The following is a 24827-nucleotide window of genomic DNA, read 5'->3' on the forward strand; positions in this document are numbered from 1 at the left end:
CCAGCCAGAGATGCCCACACGTGGCTGTGTGCATTGGGTGTCTCCTGCTCAGAGGTCACTTTTCTGATAGGGAGGAGGTGTTTCCTCCCTGTAAGTGGCTGGAAATCAAACTTGGGTCTTCATGTCTTGCTTCCTGTCCCCAAAGGACCAGAGCTCAGACTGCAAAATGGTTGGTATTTTTAAGGTCCATTGGTGCCCTGTTTCTCCATCCTCATTCACTCTCTTGTCCACCAGAGTCATCCTGACGTGGTCCCTGTGCCCCTTTGCCTTGGCCATCAAAAGGTGTTTTGGGCCATTAGCCCAAGTTGGTTGGAAGAGACTTCTTGTGGGGACAGGGCCCTGATGGGAGGTTTTCTTTGCCTTGGGGACTGGATAGGAAGGTTGGGTGTCCACTCCATGATCCCACAGCTGTAAGGTTGAAGGCTTGCAGGGCTGGCTGGGTGAGCATCCCCTTCCCCTCTCACCATCCCTGACATGCCAAGAACTTCCAGATGGGCTCTCAGTGGCCAGTGGATTGCTATTGAGAGCAGCCTTTACCCTTATCCCGAGGTTGGTCTCTGTCAGGCACAGGGTACTGAAGGGAGGGTGTGAGTGGCCCTGCACCATTCAGTCAGGGGGTGGAGGAAAAGAAACAGCTGTTATATCAGAAGACACTGTGATGGGGACCCCTGTTAGATAAGGCAGTGGTCAGAGAAAGCACATGTCAGCTGAGGGAAGAAGGCAAGGAGCCAGAGCAAACTGTGCTTAGCAAAGCCTGTTCCAGGAATGGTGACACAGGGCCTCGGGTGGGGAGATCCTTAGGCCAGGAAGAAGGAGCAGCTCTAGGAACTGCAGCAGGGCAGCAGTGGACAGTAAGTGAGGGGACAGCAGCAGGAGAGGAGCTGCAAAGGGGGCCGGACTCACCCTGGGGAGTGACAACATGCCCGCCTAGACTCTTGGGGCCCCAGTTGCACGTCCATGCCTTAACAGATTGTCAGGTATCGAACTTCTTCTAGGACAAAACTACCTCATTTGGGGGATCTTGGGGGTGGAGGCAGAAAAACTTACTTTTATTCACTCTGAGGCAAGAGTGCAGTGGGGAGACTGGCCAGAGTGCCATCAAGGGATGGCATTACCTCTGCTGTGGGGGCAGGGCAAGCAGTACAGTGCTGGGCCATGAAGGAGGGCACGGGGCCTTGCAGACACTGGGCTGGGGGTGGTTTCTGGCAGCGGGAGCACTGCATTGATGTTCAGAGGCTTGGAGCAGGGACAGGTGTGGGGAATAGCAGAGAGAGGCATTGGAGCAGAGACATGTGAAGGTGGAAGAGCAGGGAGCCTTGAAGGCTGAGACGTGCACTTGTTTCTGTAGGAATGGCGACGGGGCAAGCTGTTTTTTCTGAGCTGGTTTGGGAGGCAGTAGAGGCCTTCGCCTTGTTCGTGTGTGCTTGTGGCCGTATTGCTTGGTAGCTTATTTCACTCCATCAGGATTGAGAGGGGTGGCAGTCTAGCCAGGACCCTAGAGCTGCAAACAGTCAGGCCTGGGAGGTCTCCAGCTTCAGTGCTTAGCCAGGGCAGGCCCTTGCAGAGTGGAGGCTTGGTAGGGACTGCCAAAGGGGAGCCTCCTGGCCAAGGCCACCCAGAGGACCTGGGGTGGGAGGGATGCTCTGTAAAGCCTCCAGCACGACCCTTGCTGTAGCCAGAGGAACGATTCTCAGGGCAAAGAGGTGGAAGCAAAAAGAACTGGCAATCTGATCCATGTTCTGTATTGGGCGCGTTATCGTCCCAGGTCTCACAGGAAGGGAGTAGATATTTGGATCCTGGGAAGTCTGCCCCATTGCACCCACTGGTTGAGACACACGCACTTCCTCTCCCAAACCTTCACTTCCTTAGAACTACAAGTGGCCTCAAAGTGTCTGGTGACAGGAAGTAGCCACCCCTCACACGTGGTAGGCCACATGGCGGCATAGTGGGGAAGGCACAGGTAGAAAGGTAGACCAAATCCTAGTCTGGATTCTGATACCAGGATTCCAACGCTGTGTGGCCTTGGAAAAGTAACTAGAGCTATCTGGGACTCATTTCCTCAGCTGTAAAACAGTGGCCACAATCCACAGGCTTGCCATGCTGATAAAAGTTGATGGGCACACAGTAAGAAATTCAGTAAGTGTCAGTTCTCCTTTCCCTCTGGAATTCCTTCCCCTATTTTATCCTTCCAAATGAAATTTTAAAAATAGCCATGTCCTCCCAGTAGACTCAGTGAAACTCAATAAATCCTAGAGTAAGGTACCAAGAGGGGTTGCAGAATATGTTTCCCCAGAGAGCTTTAACAATGCGGCAATCTGGAGTGGCTTGGGGTCAGGTTCAAGGTTGATGGTGAGGCCCTTCCACCTGAGGGTAAGTCCTCACACCTGACCCTTGTGCCCCAGGGCAGCATGGTGGCCAGCGAGGTTGAGCGCCAGGAGACTGCTCCCAAGTTCAGCTTCTCGTCTTTGAATTCCCTGGGGTCCTGATTCCGAAGAGCAGAAAAGGCTAAGCGTGCGAGGGTTCCCCCTCCTTTAATTTTAGCATCAGCGGACGACTTCATGCTGACACAGATTGGAGCGGTTGCCATGGGGACCAGAATCTGTGCCCAGCTTCACTCTGGAGCTGGAAAGGCAGAGTGGGGCTTCTCCAGGGAAGGTGGAGGGTTTCTACTTTACAGAGGCGGCTGGAGGGAAACAGAGCCACGAGCCTCTTCCTTGGCTGTTTTAGCCGCTTCAGCCAAAGGTGACCCAAGGGGGACTGAGTGTGGAAGGTCACCACCTCCTGGAGATTCCCCGCTCTGTGCCTTGGGGCCCTGCCTACTGCACTGGGAAGCATGGGACCCTCACCCATCCCCCAGAGCCACCTAGCTTCCTCCCACACTCTCCTCCTGGAGTTTGGTGAGGAAGAAGATGAACTGCCCATAGGGGTCCATGGTCCTTTATGCAGAATGCTTGGGACCAGTTGTGTTTTGGAATTTAGAGTTTTGGGCATTTCGAAAGGGGATATGGCGTGTACGTGTGTACTGTGTGACACCGTCAGTGGGATTCCAGGCAGTACCTCGTAATCAAACTCGTGGATGTTTCTGGGGCAAATCACAAGAACGTGCACACACATAAAGATTATAAATAACCTCCTGTGGGTTCTGGGCAGATCTCACTGCCAGAAATTACGAAAAAGCTTCTGGCATTTCAAGCTTTTTGGATTTGGGAGTTGTGGATAAGGGGTTGTATTTCACCGCTATTTCTACTTTGTTGGCAGTGTTGCATTTGTCCTCTTGTTTTATTCTCTTGCAACCCTGGGCGTTACTACATCCCTTTAACAGATGGTAGAAGTGGATCTCGGGATAAGGGGCTTCGAGGATGACAGCAAGCAGGTGCTGGTGCCGGGGCTCAAACCCAGGATGCGTTTAAGTCCAAATTCCAGTTTCTTTCAATGACACCAGGTTTTATGGAATTTGGAAAAGAAGTGGTTTGCTTCCAAATGAGAATAATGGTGATGATGACACCAAGGATCCTGGAATGACCGTTGCTGGAGCACTGAGGACTAGCTGGGTGTTGTGCTAAGTGCTTCCGTGTGAAGCCCTCAAGCAGCCTCACTACTACCCAACACCGTGATCAGGCCCACATCACACATGATGATGCAGTGCATGCAGATGAGTGACTTGCCTAAGGTACACAGCTGGTACGTGGCAGGGCTGGGACATGAACTGGGGCCTGGGTGATGCCAGAGCCCCTGGGCCTAACCCCCACCTTGTGTTGACTGCCAGAGGCTAATGATTTTTGAGAAAAGATCATGTCTTACAATCTAGCAGAAATTTCTGGTCACCATGAGGGGCATGTGTCGTTGCTCTGCATGGGCCCCGTGTCTGCTCTGGCCGGACTTACAGAAGTAGCCGAGCCTGGACTCAAGGTTTTGGGAAAGCACAGTGCTATGGACTGAATTGTGCCTATCCTCCTGCCCCCAAAATCTGTATGTCAAAGCCCTAACCTCCGCTATAATTGTATCTGGAGATAGAGCTTTCGGGAGGTCATTAGGATTAGATGAATTCATGAAGGTAATTTTCCCGTGGTGGGGGTGGTGCCCACAGAGAAGAGGTCATGTGAGCCCACACTGAGATGCAGGCTGCCTACAAGCCAGGAGAAGAGGCTTCAGAATGAAAACTTCCTTCCCAGCACTCTGACCTGGGACTTCCAGCCTCCAGGACTGAGGGGTGAATGTCTGTTTAAGTCACCCAGTCTGTGGCACTTTGTCACACAGCCTGAGCTAAGACACACAGACATGGTTTCCCATCCTGAGCTCTCCCTCTGCATCCATGCTGGGCTGTGGTTTTTAAGCCAGCCAGGCTATGAGCTTTTGTTATAGCAGCCTGAGCAGACTAAGACAACCCGAATTCCTTTCCCCCAAACCTGTGTGTAAGCACTTCTCCTGAGACCCAGGTGAAGATATCCCCCAACAGGAATGCTCCTGCTTCTGAGCTCTTGTCCATTTGTGTTGTGTTAAAAAGAACACTGGCATAATCGCCAAAAGTGGAAGTAACCAACATGTCCATCAACAATGAATGGATAAACAGAATGTGTTCTATCCATACTATGGACTGTTATTCAGCCTTAAAAAGGAGGACGCTCTGGCATAGGCCACAGCATGGGTGATCCTCGAAGACATTATGCTGGGTGAAACAAACCAGTCACAAAGGACAAATGCTGTTTGACCCCACTTTATATGAGGTACCTAGAGCAGTCAAATTCATAGAGAAAGTAGAGTGTTGGCTGGCAGGGGCTGGAGGGGAGGGGGAATGGAGAATGGTTTTCTAATGGTACAGAGTTTCAGTGTTGGAAGATGAAAAAGTTCTGGAGATGGATGATGGTTGCACAACAGTGCGAATGTTCTTACTGCCACTGAAACTACCCCGAAATGGTTAAAATGATTTATGTATATATTGTTGCCACAATAAAAAACACTTACCAAGCTTGGGAAACCTTGTAGGCCTAAAATTCAGGCTATTAAAATGGATGGAATTAATTTAGCTCAACAAACAAAACCAGCAAAAAGAACCCTGGGCTTAGGATCAAACTCTTGGTCTGGTTCTTTCTAGCTATCTGGCCTGTGCATACCCCCACCTCTTTGGGCCTGAAGGAACATAGTGGTTCTACAGAAAGAGTGCCTGTTGAATATTATGGTGTACACATGCCCGTTCAGTGATGCAGCAATATACATTGAGCACCCAGTGTGTGCCAGGCACTGTTCTTGGCCTCCAGGATGCCTCAGTGGACAAACACAGGCAATGATGCTGCCCTCCTGCCTCTTGGAGCTTACACTCTAGTGGAAGGAGAGGGACAACAAACAGTGGATAAGAACCTACATGGTGTGTTAGAAGGTAGTAGACGCTAAGGAATGTGGAGCAAGGGAGCTGTGCTAGGAGCATGTGTGTGTATGTGGAGGGACTGAATGTTTTTGTCCCCCCAAATTTGTATGTTGAAGTCCTAACCCCAAGGTGGTGGTATTAGGAGGTGATTTGGTTGTGAGTCTAGAGCCCCCCCATTAATAGGCTTTGTGCCTTTATAAAGGAGACCCCAGAGAGTTCTCTGGCCCCTTCCACTGTGTGAGGACATGGTGAGAAGACTATGAACTAGGAAGGGGTCTTTACCAGACACGGGATCTGCCAACACCTCGATCTTGGACTTGATAGACTCCAGGACTGTGAGAAATGCTTTTCTGTCGTGTATAAGCCACCTGGTCTCTGGTATTTTGTTACAGCAGGCCGAGTGGACTAGGACAAAGGGGTTTATTTGATAGAATGGTCAGCATGGGCCTCACAAGAAGGTGATATTTAGATTTGGTGGTGGGGTGTTTTCCAACATGGCAGCTACTGGCCACGTGTGGCTATTTGAGCACTGGAAATGAGGCTGGTCCAAACTGAGGCATACTGTGAGTGTAAAATACACATCAGATTTCAGAGACAGATTGAAAGACAAAACATGTAAAATCGCTCAGGAATAACTTTTTATTGGTTACATGTTGAAATGATAATTGGATACATTTGGTTAAATATAATATTAAAATTAGGGATGCCTGGGTGGCTCAGTCAGTTAAGTGGCTGCTCAGGTCATGATCCCAGGGTTCTGGGACCGAGCCCCACGTCGTTGAGCTCCCTGCTCAGCGGGGAGTCTGCTTCTCCCTCACCTTCTACTCCTCCTCGCCCTGCTCATTCTCTTTCAAATAAATAAATAAAATCTTAAAAAAATTAAATTAATTTAACTTTCTTGGGGCGCCCGATTGGCTCAGTTAGTTAAACATCCGACTCTTGATTTCGTCTCAGGTCATGACCTCAGGGTCATGGGATCAAGCCTCATGTTGGGCTCCACACTCAGCAGAGTCTGCTTGTCTTTCTCCCTCTGCTCCTCTCCCCCACTCTCTCTCAAATAAATAAATAAATAAACTAACTAAAATCTTTAAAAAAATAAAATTTAACTTTTTAAAGAAATTTTTTATTGTGCCTACTAGAAAGTTTAAATTTATGTATGTGAAATATAAATTTCAATAATATATGTGAAAAAGCACTTACAGAGATGGCTGATATTTGTGGCTGGCATTATATTTTAGTGGATGGTGCTTTTCTAGGTGTAGGTTGCTAAGCTGGGTGCAGACCTGGTGTGGTCAGGGATAGCAAGAAGGCCAGTGCAGGAGGATGCAGTGAGGGAGGGCAGGGGTGGGACAGAGACTCAGGATTTTGAACAGAGACGTAACCTTGGGGTTGATGATGTCCTGCCTTCGTCAGCTTGAGCTGCCATAACAGACGAAGTGACTTACACAATAGAAATTTGTTTTCTTGTGGTTCTGTAGGTAGAAGTCCAAGACTACAGTAGTAGCAGATTTAGTTTCTTCTGAGGCCCATCCTTGGCTTGCAGATGGTCTCCTTCTTGCTGTGTCCTTGCATGGCCTTTGCTGTGTGCATGTATCCCTGGTGTCTCTTCTAAGGACACCAGTCGTACTGGATTAGGGCCCACCCTTATCACCTGATTTAACCTTAATTACCTGTTAAAGGCCCTATCTCCAAATACAGTCATATTGGGGGTTAGGCCTTTGATAAATTTTGGTGGGGGAGACACAGTTCAGTCCATAACACAGCCTTAATAGCCATGTTTTTTTCTACCCTGCTAGCATGAGGAAAGGTTGCTTTTGGGTAGGACTCTTCCTCACTCTTCTTCCTGTCCTCAGCTTGGGGACAAGGTCAGCAGTGTGTGGCCCCAAACTCGTAGCTGCAGCTGTAGGCCTTGGACATCGCCCCCAGAAAGTTCTAGGAAGTTCTCCGTGGTCTTCCTGAGACCTCCAGTATGCTGGCCTTCAAAGTCTGAGACCCCATCTAACCCTCTCAGCCAGCCTGAGGATGGACCATGATGCCTCACACTTTACAGGTGATGCTTGAAGAAATGCAGTGATGCACCTAGGGTCACACAGGGAGAAGAGGCCACCCTGAGGCCCATCAGACCCTGGGCCTCTATTCTGACCACTGTATGGTGCTGCTTAGGGTTCCCAACAGCTTGACACCACTTTCCGGTTGTTGAAGGAACAACTGAGTCAGACTATTACTTGTAAAGGACTGGACTTCTTGTCCCTCTGGCCTGGGAGTCAAGGTTGCAAGGGGTAAGTAGACAGTCTTCTGCCCATCCATTTGTGGGCAGTGATCACCTGTGCTGACCGAAGCCCTGGGTCCTGCTGGACTGTGCTGAATGCTTTCTAACTACCCGCTCTGGCTCTCCCTGGGTGCCTGCCCTTCTCTCGGGGCACCTGACTGTCATTATTGTGTTTTAGCTTCAATTTATAGCTTAGAATTGAATCTCAGAGAGGCGAAGGAGCAGGTCACATGGCTAGCAAGGCTCATCCAGGCGCTGGTCTAACCCCAGCCTGTGTGCTCTCTCCAGTGTCCTATGGGGATGGTGTAGAGGTCAGGCCAGTGACCTGACAGTCAGGACGTATGGGTTCAAGTCACTTTCTACAAAAAAATTAAACATTTAAAAATTTTTTGGTAAAATACAAATAACATAAAATTTGCCGTCTGAATCATTTTTAAGTGTGCAGCTCAGTGGTGTTAAGTAGATTTGTATCGCTGTGCAGCCATCAGCACCATCCATCTCCAGAACTCTTTCATCTTGCAAAACTGAAACTCTGTCCCCATGAACACTAACTCTCCATTTCCTCTTCCCCAGCCCCTGGTAAGCCCCGTTCTACTCTGTGTCTCCATGAATCTGATCACTCCAGGTACTGCATTAAGTGGAATCACGTAGTACTTGTCTTCTTGTAACTGGCTTCTTTCACTCACGTTCATCTACGTTATAGCACGTGTCAGAGTGACCTTCCTTTTTAAGACTGAATAATAATCCACTGCATGGATATACAGCATTTTGTGTGCCCATCTGTCTGACAAGGGATAGGTGGGTTGCTTACATTTGGTTATTGTGAACAGCGCTGCTATGAACATGGGTGTGCAAACATCTCTTGGATGTCAGTCACTTTGTTAACTGGCATGCTGGGAACAACAACACCTGTTCTAGCTACCTCCCAGGATTTTGGTAAGGATAAAGCCGTGGAGGTGTAATGTGTGTGCGACGCCTTGTGAGGTGTGAGGCACTGTCTAATGTGGGGGCGGGGTCATTGTAGTCCTTCCTGTCCTCAACCTTGACTGGGAAGAGTTAGCTTTCACCAAGGAGAAACAAACGAGGAATATTTTCTTAATCCCAACCTGGGGAGGGATTTCATTCCGCAGAAGAAACTGACCTAGACCTGAGTTAAAAGGGCTGGCCTAGAGCACAGCTTCAAGGCCAAGTTCTTTGTCTCTGCCCATTCTCTATTTACTTCCTGAGTAGGGTCAAGCAAGGAGAACTTGGCTAGAAATTTCTAATCAAGGGACCCATGGATGGTAGACGGACCCACCATTTTCTTCCCAGAGCTCAAGCCTTAGCTGACTTCTCTCACTTCCATTCCCAGACATGATGGGCCATCTTGTGGGCAAATGCTTTTGCATGGCTGGGGCAGCATTGAAGTGGCCCTCCCCTCCCCTCTCTGTCTTGCTTCAGCTTCCTGGAATGGGACCACTGGCCGTATCCTGTGGACCATTTGGAACCTCTCCTGTTCCCAGGCTCTGTTGTGAGTCCAGGGCTGGCCTGCTGCCCTGCAGGAGTGCTATTGTGGTTTCCATTCAACCTCCAGTGGCCTTTCCTCCCTCATCCCGGGTCTCAGCACGGTTTGTTCTCATCCTGCTCCCAGAAGACCATTGCCTACAGATGCTTTGGTGGTTAAACATCATTCAGGAGCAGTTCCTTATCTCCTTGCTGGGGACTGGCATGCAGCTTCTACTTGACAAGTTCTCCTTGGTGGCCAGGGGCCTGAAGTAGGCTCACCCCTTGTAACACATATCACTTTACCCTACTTCTGCCTATGTCCCACACTGGACTGTGAGCTTCTTGGGGCAAGCATGGTGTCCCCAGTGCCTAGCATTTCTCTGGCAAAAAGTGAGAGCTCAGAGAATGTTTGCTGATGGAATGTAGGGCTCTCCTGCTAGGCCATACTCTCCAGGATGGGGCTTATGATTCAATAATCACCTGCATGTCTTTCTCCATCTCCCACATCTGGCAGAGTGCCTGACACAAAGCCAGGACCCAGGAAATGATTGATTGAATAAATGAATGAATCATGATTCAAGAAGCTCTATCAGCTCAGGGCAGGGCTGGGCAGTACCACTGGGTGGATCTTGCTGTCACGTCATCAGTGTCACTAGACTCAACAGTTCCTCTGCTGTATGTGACTGTGGGCCATGGGGTCGTGTGGGTGCTGCCAAGGTGGGGGGACTTGAAGTGGGAGAAAGGCCATAGGAGGCACAGGGACCACCTCAAGCAAGCAAGGCTTCTGTTTGGCTCCTGACTTTCTGCTCCTACTGGAGCTGACACAGAGCACACTTGTTGCTGTGGCTATGTGGGTATCTCAGGGGTAGGATATTTGAAAAACTATCCAGGCTCCTGTTGTCCCAAAAATAGGCAAATCTGCTTTTTGGAAGAGTCCTACCTTCCTGCTCAAAAGTCTTTGGCAACTAAAAGTCTATAATTCCTAACCTCCCGTGATGTCATCTATATCTGTGTTTCAACAATTTCTATCTAACTCTCTTCTTCAAACTAGCCAAACAGACTGCTGTGTGTCTTCTGTGTATCTGGCTTGTTTTCTGGTGGTATTCTGGAACCTACTGCCTGGACTCCTGGCCTAGGGAATGGTCAATAGAGTCCCGAGTCACCCGCCTCAGAGCAGCTCACTGGTGGCCACCCAGATCGCACAGTTCCCCTCAGGGCTGTTAGCTTTACTCTGGAGCTTTAGTTATTCTGGAACTCCCTGCTCCATGCTGGTCCTTTTCCGTCTGCCAGAGGCCAGCAGGACAGCCTCTTGGCAAGGGTTTCTACTTCTTAATCTATTTTCACAGCCTGTGATTGAACTATGTGCAATGCCAGCATCAGACTTTAGTAGCATCTTTTAATTCTCTATTATTGATGAAAATTTTTGGTCTGGAAAGAAAAACTGGTTCGAGGATTGATTTTCATCAGTTTAATTCATCTTCGGTATTGATCAGTGCATACGTTAGAGTGAAAGACTAAATCTGGGCTGTTTCAGGTGAGCAGGAAATGAGTGTGTAAGTTTGGGGTGCACTTACAGGATCACTGTCACCATAGGGCACCTCTGAAACTGTTCTCCGTGTACTGGTGTACCCCCACCCCCGTGTTTGTGAAGTCTTTGTAGGTAGGCTACCATCTCTGAGTTACCCTTCCAATCCCCCCCCAGACCCAGTAGAGTAGCTGATACATAGTTGGCTCTCAGCCAACATTTGTTAAGCACGTTTGTTTAAACACAGCCTCCAGAGTTCATAACAATCCTTAATTATTATTCATCAGAAGGGAATCCCGATACTCAAATCGTGCACGTATGTATAAATTCCAGAGGGACTAGGATTCTGGGAAATGTACTGGATACTAATCATACAAGATGACGAATGATTGATTACTCTTCTCGGGAAAATACAGATAGAACCCTAATTTTGGAATATGCTAATCACAGTTTCCTTCAGCTTATGGCGACAACTTTAGCAGACAGCTCCTGGCACCATCTAAATATTCTGACTTCTGATCACCAACGTCCTCCCACCCCCACCCTGACCCCACATGTTGTTGCCCAGTGGGTGTGTCCCACTCTCCCTCTGCCCAGAGTCCGAGGGCAAGGGTTGGAGGAGTACAGAGTTTCTTCCTTCTTCTTCCACTCGACATGAGACCTAGGGACAGAAACTCTGATTTGACTCTTGGCCCCATCAGTGCAGGACCCACCTTGGGCAAGCCTCAGAACCTCTCTCTGGGCCTCCAGGCCCCCTGGTGAAATGTGGCTATTGTGAGTTGTCCTTGAGCCTCTCTAGTGGGGTCTCTAGAATGCAAAGAGGTTGGGTAGGTGAAAGGACTGTGTTGGTTGTAAAGGTGATTTATTGTCCCTGATGTCCGTTGGCTGGATGTGACAGATTTATGTGGGGGAAGAGTCACCACAGAGAGTTCACTGCTTCTGGGGAAACATTCTGGGTTCAAACAGATAATTCACAAACTGGCTTTCAGACGCACTGTGTTAAAAAAAACTGAGTGCTTTCTCTGTCTTCGTAATGTGTTTTTAATCTTACTCTTCTACTGCATTGTAAGGTTTTCAGAGGGAGGGAACAGAAGCTATGTCTAGTCTGATTTTCTTGGCATAGTGCATATATTCAGTAGACACTTAATATTAGGAAAGGAACCGTGAATGAATGCCCTGCAATGTTAACAGAGAGGCGTGTACGTGGACTACTGCCCCCTGGAGAGAGGGTGCTGGGCCACCTTACACTTCCTTCTTCAGTCCCAGCCCGACCTCGAGCCTTGTATTAGTCAGCGAGAGCATTTTAAACAAAGTACCACAGATTGGGTGGCTTCAATGACAAAAGCCTATTTTCTCACAGTTTTGGAGTCTAGAAGTCCAAGATCAAGGTCGTTTCTCCTGAGGCTTCTCTCTCTTTGACTTGTAGATGGGGCTCACTGTGTCCTCACACAGCCTTCCCTCTGTGTGTCTGTGTCCTAATGTCCCTTTCTTATGAGGACACCAGTCATATTGGATCAGGGCCCATCCTAGTGACCTCATTTTAACTTAATTACCTCTTTAAAGGCTTTGTCTCCAAATACAGTTACATTCTGAGGCACTGGGGGTTAGGACTTCAACTTAAATTTTGGGGGTGGGGACATAATTTAGCCCATAACAGGACTTATCCTTGTCTTTATTAATTTCTGTACCTCTGTGGCCCTAACTGCTGAACCATGAATGCATGCCTAGAAAGCAGCTGGACCTACCCTCTGAAAACTTGCACCTCTCTCTGTATTGGCCCAGTTAGGGCCGAGGTATGAGAACGTGGACATGGTTTCCACAACAAACTTCTGCTTTTGCCATGACCCTGTTCCAGTGTACGGGTGAACTTGCCAGGAAGAGATGCTCACCCAAGCATGTCACCAAACCCTTAGTGCTTTGCTCCTGACCACAGCCATGCCTCTGTGTGCTAGTGACTACTGAGCTTCTTGGGATGGCACCCCAATGGTGGGTCCATTCATTCCTTCAATTCTTAGACGACCTTGTTCTCCAGATGCTCAGTCTAGTGGGTTCAGCAGGACGAATGAGAGGCAATGGGCAGAAAGGCAGACGGCTCTCATCTTGGTTCTTGGTTTGCCATGAACCTGGGAGATCTTAAGCAAGCCACTTAATTACTGATTGCCAATCCATGAAATGGGGTACTCTTTCTTCCTTGTCAACTATGCAAGGATGTTATGGGGAACAAATAGAATCGTGTATGAATATGTTTTGTAAACTGGAAAGTGCTAAATAAATGTGAGGAGCCCCTATATTCACATTTTTATCCTGTTTGAATTCCTGTTGTTTCTTCCCTTTGCGGTCTACTAGTGGTGTGCTGCCATGTTTTGGGGTGGGAGTAGCTGTGTCACTAGCCTGATCACTCTACCTGTTTTGTTTTTGTTTTTACCACTGTCACTACCAGCACCCCAACTTGCCCCTTTCTGATCCTCTCACCCTGCCCAGAAATAGATCCTAAATCCTCAGGGTTATTGATTATACTTAAGTGAAATCTAACAAACCCATTCTTTAGAATCATTGAGGAAATATGTTCTCTCCCCATCTTGGAAATTCATGGAGCACACTGAGGTGTTAAAGTTTTGGGAGTTTCTATGGTAAAGAACCCAAAGACTACCCGCTCACCTTTATTTTGTTTGCTTATTGATACTTTCTGGAATGGTGTTTGGGAAATGTCAATGAGCTGATGGCAACTTAGCAGGACTTGCCTTTACATTCAGGTTTAGGGCCAGCGAAGATGGTGATTGGGATTTGGGGCTCTGGCTTGTACATCTATCCATCAAGGGAGTCATCAGCAGAAGTGAGGAGAAAGAATTATAAATTCAGCCATCCAACCCGAGCCCTGTGTGACCCTGAGTTTCTGTCTGTCAACACCAGCTCCAGACAGGGCTGTGGGGAGGGCCTTGCTGCAGAGATTCTGCAGGTGGAGTCTGGGACAGATGGAAGAGTCGGCTTCCTCCAATGGGAGTTGGGGCTCATGGGGCTTGCTTATATTGCTTCAGACAATGAAGGAGCCCCGGGGCACCTGTCAAGACTGAGGGGCTGAGCAGCGTCCTTCCAAATGTAGATTTCTCAACCAGGTCTTTCAGGAGAGAAGAACAAGCTTACCTCATGAAAGACAGTGGGGCCTCCACTCTTTATCCCATTAAGGAGGAACCCTTCAGCCATTCTTGTTTTCAAGATGCCACAGTTGGTGGCAAAGACTGTGAAGTTAATGGGACAACCACTCCACTACAGAAAGTAGCCAGTGGCAGAGACTGTGGCGTTGGTTTCAGACCTGCTGATGGAGGAGAAGAGGAGACTAACACGAAAAACCAGTGAATGCTCTTTGAAGTTAGCCAAAGTTAGGGACACCAAGTTTAGGTTAAATATGGAGCAGTAGGTTAGCTGCTCCATTGAAAAGTGGCAGCCTGGGATGGGGTGGCAGATGAGAGATAATAGGCATGGAAAAGAATGAGGGTAAAAGTAGGAGTAACTGCCTAGCAGATGCTTTTTGAAGGAAAAAATCAATTATTACCAGTGTAGTGGGCAGCCAGGGATCCAATGTACATAACTGTACTGCTTGCTGGCCCATGAATGTGTGTTTGTGTCTGTGTGGGGGTGGGGGTGACAAAGGGAGAAGGGTTTCACATTAGCGGGTGTGGGTTGTTTGCTGATGGAGCCCATGTAGGTGTCAGCACCACAAGCACCCAGCTGGGTTGGGGCTCAGCCCGTATTCCTGTAGGATTTCTCCCAACTTACTTGCTAGGAATGGGAAGCTGTTCTGTGGTCCTTCTCTGGGGGATAGACATGGTGGGTGGTCTGTGTTCAGACAAGAAGCCCATGCTGCCGCATGTCCACCCATATGGGTGGGACCGTGGCCCAGCCACTAAGTGAGGGCTGCTGGAAGCAGTCAGCTCCCTGCAGAGGCTACTGGAGAGAGAGGGGAAGAAAGTGCTGTGCAGGCAGGGAGCAGACAGGGAAAAGAAAGAAGACTTTCAGCAGATGGAAAGGCAAAGAGGCAAGAAACCATGGGAAATGTCACAGGAAGTGCCAACATTGTAAGCATCAACGTCAGGCCACTAATGGCATTTGGGCAGAACCGTTCATTGCAGGGACGTTGTTCCCTGAGGAATGTATAGCCCACCCAGCCCACACCCACTGTATGCCAGGNNTGCCCCTCACCCGGTCAGCAGGACAACTAAGGCCACCCTGCTCAGCTTCCAATGCCCCCCATCCTGCCTCTGGGTGAGAATGGTCACCAAGATCCCTGTTATCACCAACAGTTTGATCTGATGGAGCTGTAAGTGCCTGTCCAGGCAGAGCAGAGGACAACCACAAAGGCCACAAAGAGAAGATGTGCTAGAAGGAGCTGTTCAAGTTGTGACATTTCTTCCAAATAAACAAGCTGCTGTTGAGTCAGCCACTGACACAGACCCTGGAGGCTCGAGAGGAGTAAAACCTGACTCTGGGGCTTCAAGAGCTCAGGGTTCCACAGGGGAGACAGACAAATGGCAGACATATGACACCCACTCAAAATACAGGGTTAGAGGTGTCGTAATATATCCATTAACATAGGCATAGCTTCAATAACAAATAGACCTACAGGCCTGGTGACTTAACCCCATAGAAGTTCATTTTGTGCCCATGGAGTGGTTGGAGGTGAATACTCCTACTTGGTCGGTGGTCCTCCTCCATAACCCAAGCTTGCTCCATCTCTGCCATCATTGTCACCTGCATCCAGGTGGCATATGGACAGGCACATCCACTTAAGTCTTGTCTTGGAAATGATGTATACCACTTCGACTCGTATTCTCTAGATCTAGCCATGTGGCCACATCTGCCTACAAGGAAAGTTGGGGATTGGGGTCCAGGAATAAGAGGAAACTGAATGTTGGCAAACTACAGGCCGTCTCTACCCCAATAAGTACAGGCCAGGGGGCAAGGCAGCCCAGGGGAGGGTGGTTTTCTCACCTTGGGAAACTTTACCTTTAAAGAATCATCTCTTGTTGCTTGGTTCATATCTAAGATGAATAATCCTTCACTACATGGGACATTGGAAATGTTTATAATCATGTAATGTTCATACTAAAAGGGACCTCAGGGATCATTCAGCTCAACTCTTTGGATTTTAGAAGGGGACACTCAGAGAGGAAATGACTTAGTCAACATCACCCTGGTCGGGGAGTTCTGCCCAGGTCACCACAGTGGCTGGTCCGTGTGTCCAGCAGAGCTTGAGGGAATCCAGTGAAGGATGCAAGTTCGAATCACATGGCAAGTTTATTCCAGAATTTCAGACAACCATTTCAGGCTCTGGCCCTTGCCTCTGCTAGGAGAGTCAGAGCCATGTACTCCCCAGCCAAACGACTTGGGTGCCTGCATCATCCTTCCCACACAGACAGCTGCTTCTCCTGTCCCCTCCAGCCTCCGTCAGCACCCTAGCCATCCATGGCTCACATGAGCTGTCTCTTCCACTAGAAGAGGCAGCACCATGCAGCTCTGTCCCTGCATTCATCCTGGCCTGGAGTCTTGTCCTTTCTTTGCGACTTTCACATGCACCTGTGCAGCCCTATCCTGCTCCACTGATACAGAGCTCCAAACAGCAGGAGGTAAGATGCGGGAACTCTTGGCTTCTGCCTCTGGGAGCAGAGGGTCAAAGGGGAAGGGGCCTACAGGTAAGAGGCAATGGCAGAACAGAGTGACCAGGCTTAGACAAGAAGCAGGCTCAATGGGGCCTAGAGGAGAACAATTTAATTCCATGTGGGGTTCCTTCCCTGGGCTCCGAGGGGCTGCTGTGTGCTGATAGCTGTGGCTGAGGGGTGCCTCTCATGCTTTCCGCCAGTGCTTTGGGAATGGGGAAGGCGAGGTCAGGATCTGAAGACCTGGATGCATGTCCTAGTTGAGCCTTGCCGAGCCCTAGCTTCCTCCTCTGGAAAATGGCCACAATGATTATAATACTTTGTTTTAAAAATTTTAAGAGTTGGATATCTTTAAAAAAATTAAATTGTAGTAAAATACACAGGACATGAAATTTACCATCTCAAGCATTTTTAAGTGTACATTCAGTAGTGTTTCATATAGTCACATAGCTGTGCAACATCTCCAGGAGCGTTTTCATCCTGCAAAACAGAATGCTGTACCTATTAAATGACCGTTCCCTATTCCTTTCTCCCCCCGCCCCTGCCCCTGCCACCAGTAACTACGATTCCACTTTCTGTCTCTATGAGTTTGACTACTTTAGACGCCTCATGTAAGTGGAAGCATGCAGCATTTGTCTTTTTGTGACTGGCTTATATCACTTCATGTCCTCAAGGCCCATCCATCTTATAGCCTGTATCTGGATCACTTTTTTCCTTAGAGAGAGAGAGAGAGGGAGAGAGAGAGAAGGGGCAGAGGTAGAGGGAGAGAGAATACCAAGCAAGCTCCATGCCCAGCGCAGAGCCCAACATGGGGCTCGAGATTACGACCCAAGCCAAAATCAAGAGTCAGAGGCCCATCCGACTGAGCCACGTAGGCAACCCTGGATTTTCACCATTTTAAAGACTGATTAACAATTGTACCTCAATTTTTGCGCGTGTGAGGATCAAAGGGTAATATATGAGACAATGATGTGTAAACTCTAAAGTGCTGTGCCCATGCTTCTGAAGAAAAGCTCTTCACAGAAGTGGCCTCATTAGCTGGTAGAGGAGATGATGGGACAGGGGGCTGACTTGAGCTGGGCCCAGGGAGTAGCAAGGAACAGAAAGAGGAGGTGCTGATGGCCGCACTTTGAACACCATGGTCTCAGCTGGTGACTGTGAGACAGCCCAGACTGTCATCCCTACTAGATAGAAGTGGAAACCAAGGCTTAGAAAGTTTAAGCTGTGTTCCCAACGTTACAGAGTCAGTCAGTAGTAGAACTGTGACTAGAACAGAATGCTTCTATCATTGCACAGTCCAATACTCTGTGGATTCTCTGCAAAAACAAGAAGAGTCTTTGTTTATACAGGACAAAAATGTCCTGCATTTCCGAGGAAAGAAAAGGTGGGAAACAAAGGTACTAAGCAGAGGAAAAAGGAGGCTGAAAATAGGCCGTGTAGAACAGATAGTTACTAAGGCCAGCTTAAGGACAGGGATCAGGGACAGAAGGCTGTCCAAGATGCTGGGATGTGTCTGTCATGAGCAGAAGGTGAGGAGCAGAGGGAGTTGTTTTGTAGACAAGAATGGCTACTGACTGCTGAAGAATCCACTGGTAGGACACCCTGGAGAGAAATTGCAAGGCATCTTTACAGCAGAAAAAGCCAAAGTCAGGATGCACAAAGGGGAATCTACACAGAAGGCAGTGGGGTACCAAAGAAAGCAGGAGTTTAACATGGGGGCAAGATGGCAGAGACCTCAGAGAATGTGAGATTCCTGCTCTACCCACTTCTTCACCATTTTATAGCTGGGTTAACTGAAACTTGAAGAGCCACTTACCCAAAAACCCAGGTCTCCTGGTTCCAAATTCAGAGCTCAGCCTGACATGTTGCCATGTTTATTGGGCACCTACTATGTGCTTAGTTGCTAGGGAATATATACAAGAACTTACTATACATTTAAGGACATCTGCTGTGCAATAACACGTTAGGAGTCAGATGAGTGCTCTGGGAGGTCAGTGGAGGAAAGTCCAGTTTCAAGTCTGATATCAGGAAAGACTCCATGGAGAAGGTGGGACTTGAACTAGCCTTGGAGGGGAAGATGGAATTCAGGTGGAACGTGAGGAAGGAGGAGGTCGTTCACAAGCTTGCTAGATGTAGAGAGCAAGGGAGGTTGTGTGTCAGCTGTGATGGTCTGAGACTAAAATGGGCAGGGTCAACTGGAAGCTGGAGAAAAACACTCTCTGATCAGGTTCCCTTATGAACTGTTTGGGAAGGAGAGCCGGTAACATCAGAACTGCACTAACAGAGTCTCAAAATGGCATCGTCTTTACAGGCATTTATTTAATGCATATGATGGAAAACATCCTGCAACCAGCATGCCAAAGCTGTGACTTCCTAGGATGACACAAAATTTATTATATAAAAATGTGACTAAAGAAAAAATATGTAGACAAGACTACAATTGGTATGGCTGGTATGGGTGCATATGAAGGTCATGGTACCCAGATGACTGAATCAAAGGGTAAGGGAAAGTCACATTGGGGGCAGAGACCTGGTAATATGATGAAGCCATTGGACAGTGGAGTATTCCAGGAATTTGAGGATTATGTGATAAAAATCCTTGGAAAGTTCTTTCTAAAGATTAAGGGAAATGACAAGACCCATGGAACAACTTCCTTTCATCATTCATGGTTAGGAGGCCATCATCTCTGCTACTACAGTTAGGGAAAATTCAGTAATATTCCCATGTTTCCGTCTTTGCAGTGGGTGCTGAGAAGCTCAGAGCTAAGTTCTGTACTCAATTGTGTTCATTTCCTTGAGTCTAGCTTTTAAAAGAAAATTATAATTATTTCTGCTTCCACACACATATCCCCATTTAGCAAGTCTCTTGTCTTTATTTTTATGATAGTGATTTTTTATGTTATGCTATGTCATATCCTTTTAGCAAATAGGCAAGAAAAGTAAAGACATATTTTAGAAGTATTTCCATGACTTTATTACAAGAGTAACGAAGAAGCCAGTCATGTACAGTATGCTTTCTAATATTAACCATTGGGATCTTTGTAACATTCTTTTTCTGCTTTGTCATTAACTCTGCTTGTATTGAAGTTTAGGGCTCAATTTTATGCTCAATGACAGTAAGTATACTTAGTCTTGGATACACAGATACATAGATCTTGCCCCTTCCTTAATTGGTTCACAGTCTTTCATAAGTTATTTTAGTATTTTTGTGGCTTTCATTGCTATTGCTATTACAGTTCTTTTTGGTAGTGCTAGGAGTCTAAATACCTGGAGGAAAAATAGGAATGAAAGGATGGAGTCTGCAAGTATTTGAAATGTATAAAGAGATTTGATAAAAGTCGATGCGTATTTCTTACAATGGCAAAAAACGGAATGTTTAAGGAGGTAAAACTTGAGAACAAATCATGACAATTCTTGTAATATACTTTTGACTCAGCAATTTATTTCCTTTACTAATTGTTGACGCTTCTTTTCTTGAAAAATGGTGGGGCTTTTATCACCCCCTCTTATCATTATGAGAAATTAGATCAGGGGAGATCAGAAGACAATGGGCTACTACACAGGAGGCAAGCAAGTAAGAATGGTAATGACCAACTAATTTCTAATTTGTTATCCACATGGCTCCACTTAACTAAGGCAGAAATGAACAAGAACCGAAAGGGAAGCTTTAACCTCTCTTTCCTTGTTGAAAGGAGGGAATGTGTCTTGGAGAATAAGTGGGGTTGTGATCGGGGTGCTGGGAAGGGAGGAAATGTGCAGAAGGTGAGGGAAATCATTTCTTGGAAAAGAAACAGCAGCAGGGTAGAGGGGAGAATGAGACAGGAGGACTTGAAGAGGCACTGTGGAGAAGTGATGCGTGAAAGGGACAGAGCCAAAAACACAGTATAAATGGAAGGGTTGATGTGCGTTGCTATAAAAGGCAACTTCAGAAGGTTGAGTGAGATAGAAGGTTACAGCAAGGCATTCAGTAAGCTTTTTGTCAGACCCAAAGGCAAGTTCAGAAGATTTTAAGGAAAATTATTAGCTCAAGGAAAAAGTTTGAAGACAAAGAGATGCATTCACTCACTCTCTAATTGAAAAAAAAGGGGAGGGGAGGCTCAGTTAGGTCCAAATATCTGGCAGAATGGTCACTAACGGAGAGAGTTGAGGAGAAGTGATTAGTGGGTGTTCATGGCCAGGTCCAAGTTGCAGCTGGGGATGGGCGGGGTGCGGGGAATGTTCCAAAAATCCGCACTGAGCCAAGTGTCTCTGTGGATGTTCCCAGCATTGAGTCCTTCCTTGCATATTCTAACTTACTCTTACCTGTACATACCCACCCCGGCCTGGCTTGCCATGTGCTATGCACATAGTGAGTGCTTCTTTACTTAGGCTAATGTTGGATCACTGTGATAGATAAATGCCAGAATGTTGATGGCTTACCAGGTTTTAAATTTATCTCCTGTCCATATAGGAATATGGTGGGGTCATTCATGGGCAGCCTTCCAGGTGATTCTAGAATCTAGGCTACTCCATCTTCCATCTCTAGCCAGTGCATGGGGAAAGACGATGGACAGTTACCCGTGAGAGGATTTTATGGGCCAGGCCGGGAAGGGATGCTTACTTGTGCTCACCTCCCATTGGCTAGAACTTGGTCATCACACTGACCGCAAGGAGGCTGGGGAATGCAGTGTGACTGTGTGTTCAGGAGGGAAGAAGGAACCCTTTAGGTAAATACATAGTTGTTGATGTCACAGTATTTTTAAAAGAAAGTTTGTTTCATAAAATCAATGGAACTCAAACTTTAAGACCAGATCTCATTAGAGGGTAATTCTGTTTATTACTGTGAAATTCTTTGTGATTTTGAAGGATTTAGCAAAACTGCTTTAAATAGAAACTCTCTGCCTAAAGGCAGACCCATTTTGTTTGGGTCTGATGCTGTACCAGGCTCCTAGAGGAGAGGCAGCGATGACAAAGTGACTCTTGACCTCACAAAACCAGAGGGCTTGGTACCTGAAGATTTGGTTTATAAGTTCTGGCTGGGGGATTGAGGGAGGGTGGGGCTAACTGAAGGAACATACAAATCTGGGCATGAGCCTCGCTAGAGATCTGATTCTGCCCATAAATATCTGGCTTGTAGATCACATGTTTACCCCCTGGGTCTCCTGAGAAGCCCTGAAGCTTCTCCCCACGCTTTGGCCTTGACTCCCCAGATTTCCTGGGTACATGAGTATTTCTCCCGATCGCCTGTACCCCAGCCCGCAGCAAGCGCCTCGTACACCCTGGGCAGTGTGCCTTTCCAGCTGGAAGATCCTGCCCAGGTGAGCCGGGGTGTGAGTCACTGAGACTGCAGGATGGTCCAGGTGTCAGCCCCTTCTCCTCCTGCCCTGTCCCCCTTCCAGACTGCATCTAACTTGCTGTCCACTGCCGGGGCTGTTTTCTCTCAGCATCCTGGTTATCCCGGCCTGTCTGTCCTGCGAAATTCTGGCTTTTCGGATTGCTTTCCTCTGCATGTGTTAGCCTGCTGCTGTCCTGGTTTCACCCCGTTACAATTCCTGCTTGCTCTTCGGAAGGGGGAGCGCGGCCAAGGGATGCGGGCCGGGGAGCTAAGAGAAGCAGCATCTAATCCTGGCTGTGTCCTTGCCTGACCCATGCACACCAACTCAGACTCATTTTAATGGCCTCAAGTAAAGTCCTTGTTCCCCCAGCCAGCAGCTCTCCTCTGCCTTCTCTCTTCTTCTGCCCAGGATCCCTCCTCCTCCTCTATCTATGCACCAAGAAAGTTGAAGGGACTAAACCTGCCCTCTGCTACCTGCTCCTGGATTTTAATCCTCCCTCCTCTGTGCTCCCACAGCACCCTGGACAGGGCCCTTCCAGCTCTAACCTTGCGTGGGGTGTGTGTTTCCTTCTCCCTGATTGGGGTCTGGAGTTCTCCAGGCAGGACAGTTTTTCACTGTGTATTGAATGAGTGAATGCATAAGTGGACTTGCATTGAGGGAGGATGGGAGAAGGCTTCTTTTCACCTACCCAGACTTGGGTGCCCGATGGGCCCATGCCTCTGCCAAAGGGAATGGTCAGATGGTGGCTCTGAGTCAAAGTGTCTGTTCACATTTTTACTGGCTCAGAACTCTAAAAACAGGGCTCTCCAAGTATAGTCCTAGTCTGCTTCAGCCTCAGCAAAGAGTCTTCACCATCCACGGCTTGAACATGGTGCTATAGCCCCACTGTTTTAGTTGGGAACTGGGAGGTGGGCCATTTCCAGTCCCCTCCCCGTAGGCCGCCATTTGCAGTCAGAACACTGGTGTTGGTCCTACCTCCAAACCTTGGCTCAGAGATCTTGGTCCAGTTGTTTCTTCTCTTTGAGACATTGTTTCTGTATCTGTAAAATGCAGATAATCATATTTACCATTCAGGGCTGCAAATACGTTTGGTGTCAAGATTGAAAGAGGTATTTCCCTTATGGTTCATGGATTGTCATTGAGATTACAGTTGATCCTTGAACAACATGGGTTTGAACTGCGTGGGTCCACTTATTCGTGGATTTTTCAATAAATACAGTACAGTATTGTAAGTGTATTCTCTCTTCTTTATGGTTTTCTTAATAATATTTTATTTTCCTTAGCTTAATTTATTGTAAGAATACAGTTTATAATACATATAACATATAAAAATGTGTGAATTGATGATGTATATTATCAGTAAGGCTTTCAGTCAATAGTAGGTTATTATTAGTTACATTTCTGGTGAGTCAAAAGTTACAGGTGGACTTTTGACTGTGTGGGGGATTGGGGACCCTAAGGCCTGTGTTATTCAGTGGTTGCCTATATTTTTAATTGTTTCTCCTGGACCAAAAGACTTGTTCTCTGATCCATCCTCAGCACCAATTCATGGTGCAAAAAGTATTTCTAGAATAGACTGCCGGAGAAACATCAAACTTAGTACTTGGCACATAGTAGGTAAGTGTAATTCCTGCTCTTTTTGTCTCCATTTCCTAGAATATGAGTTCCTTTGTGGGCAGAAACTGTGACCGATTCTTTTTTTTTTTTTTTTTAAGATTTTATTTATTTATTTGAGAGAGAGAGAGCACATGAGATGGGGGAGGGTTAGAGGGAGAAGCAGACTCCCGCTGAGCAGGGAGCCCAATGATGGCTCGATCCTATGACTCCAGGATCATGACCTGAGCTGAAGGCAGTTGCTTAACCACCTGAGCCACCCAGGCACCCCTGTGACAGATTCTTTGTCATCACTTTGTAACCTCTTCCATCCTTGGATCTAGGAAAAAACCCAAACAAACCAATAATCATATAGAAACAAGCCCCTGGGCACTAATAAGTCTAGGACAAGCGCTTTCCACTACCATCCCTTGGAGAGTGTTTGGGGAACAGCCCCATCTCATGCCTAGTTTTGGCACCATCAAGGCTCCACGGGCTTCCTCCTGCAGAAGAAGCAGGAGATCTAGACACAAGTGCCGTGGAGGCGAGGTCTGTAGGCTGCCAGCTCGGCCTCTCTCCTCCAGTTGCTGTCCCTCCATCACCGCCCACTCTTGGGAGCCTGGGTGCTGGTCCTTCACCTTTGCGATGGCAGCCAGTTCCCTTGAGATCTGCACTCAGGAGTGACATTTGCAGGAGTTTATTCAGCTTGGTCTTCACCGGCTACTCTCCCAGAGCCTGCCTTGGGGCTTTGTGGCTGCAGGGTGGAATGGCAGGAAAAATGGTAAGGCCAGAAATGCACTCACATCAGAATGTTTTTCGTTTTCAAAATGAATTTTTCTTTTCCTGAATCGAATTTTGATCCAGGCCTTATAGTCTGTACCTGGGACTGTCTGAAAGGGGTTTCTGGAGTTGGGTGAAAAATTGGACTAGAGAGACATTTCCTAAAATGCTTCAGACCCATCCTGTCACCCACCGTGATGCTACAATAGCTTCTGAGTGTTGAGTGCCACTGTGTGCGTTACCTCATGTAATCCTTAACGCTCCCTAATAACATAGACACTTGTTACCAGGGCCTGTGTTCCAGATGGAGTCGTAGGTACCGCTGGTCTTTAGAGGGGGAGCCCAACTGGAACGCGGGCCTCCGCTGGTGCGGTTGGAGTGCGGGTGGCAGTGGAGGTGGCGGGGGCGGGGGCGGGTGGGGGGCGGCGGGGCGGATCGAGACGCGCTGGCCACGCGCCCTCCGCGGTCCTCATCCCCGTCCCCCGCCGCGGAGCCCCTCCTCCCGGGCTGGCAGCGGCCGCGGCGCTCCTGGAAGCGGAGCGGTGTTTCTCTCGCACGCAGAGCCTGGTTTGTAAACAAACACTGGGGCGGGTGCCGCCGCCTGCGCAGCAGATGGCTCCGCAGCTGCCCGCCCGCCGGTCCCTCCCTCTCGGCTGCGACGCGGACGCGGAGGGCGGGTGGCGCCTCCCAGTGCCCGAGGACCCAGGGACACCGTCCCACTTCCTCCTGCAATCTGGAGGCTGGAGAAAGGGAAGCATGAGCCACGGGGCCCTGGGGGGCTCTTTCTGTTTATTTCATCCTTCCTTCCTTCCTTCCTTCCTTCCTTCCTTCCTTCCTTCCTTCCTTC

At 48.1% G+C, this 24827-nt stretch overlaps 1 protein-coding gene and 1 long non-coding RNA gene across 2 annotated transcripts in view; one reads left to right on the forward strand and one right to left on the reverse strand.

The window, feature by feature from the left end:
* Positions 1–24827, forward strand: part of XKR6 (XK related 6) — a 308239-nt gene that overhangs the window by 120527 nt on the left and 162885 nt on the right. The window lies entirely within an intron of this gene.
* On the reverse strand, positions 23423–24375 carry LOC103675942. The gene is made up of 3 exons (XR_571959.2): positions 24268–24375; positions 23839–23954; positions 23423–23540 (listed from the first exon to the last, which is right to left on the reverse strand). It is a non-coding gene; the product is annotated as an uncharacterized LOC103675942 (long non-coding RNA).

This window comes from Ursus maritimus, unplaced genomic scaffold, assembly GCF_017311325.1.
Source record: "Ursus maritimus isolate PB19 unplaced genomic scaffold, ASM1731132v1 scaffold_11, whole genome shotgun sequence".
Taxonomy (NCBI): domain Eukaryota; kingdom Metazoa; phylum Chordata; class Mammalia; order Carnivora; family Ursidae; genus Ursus; species Ursus maritimus.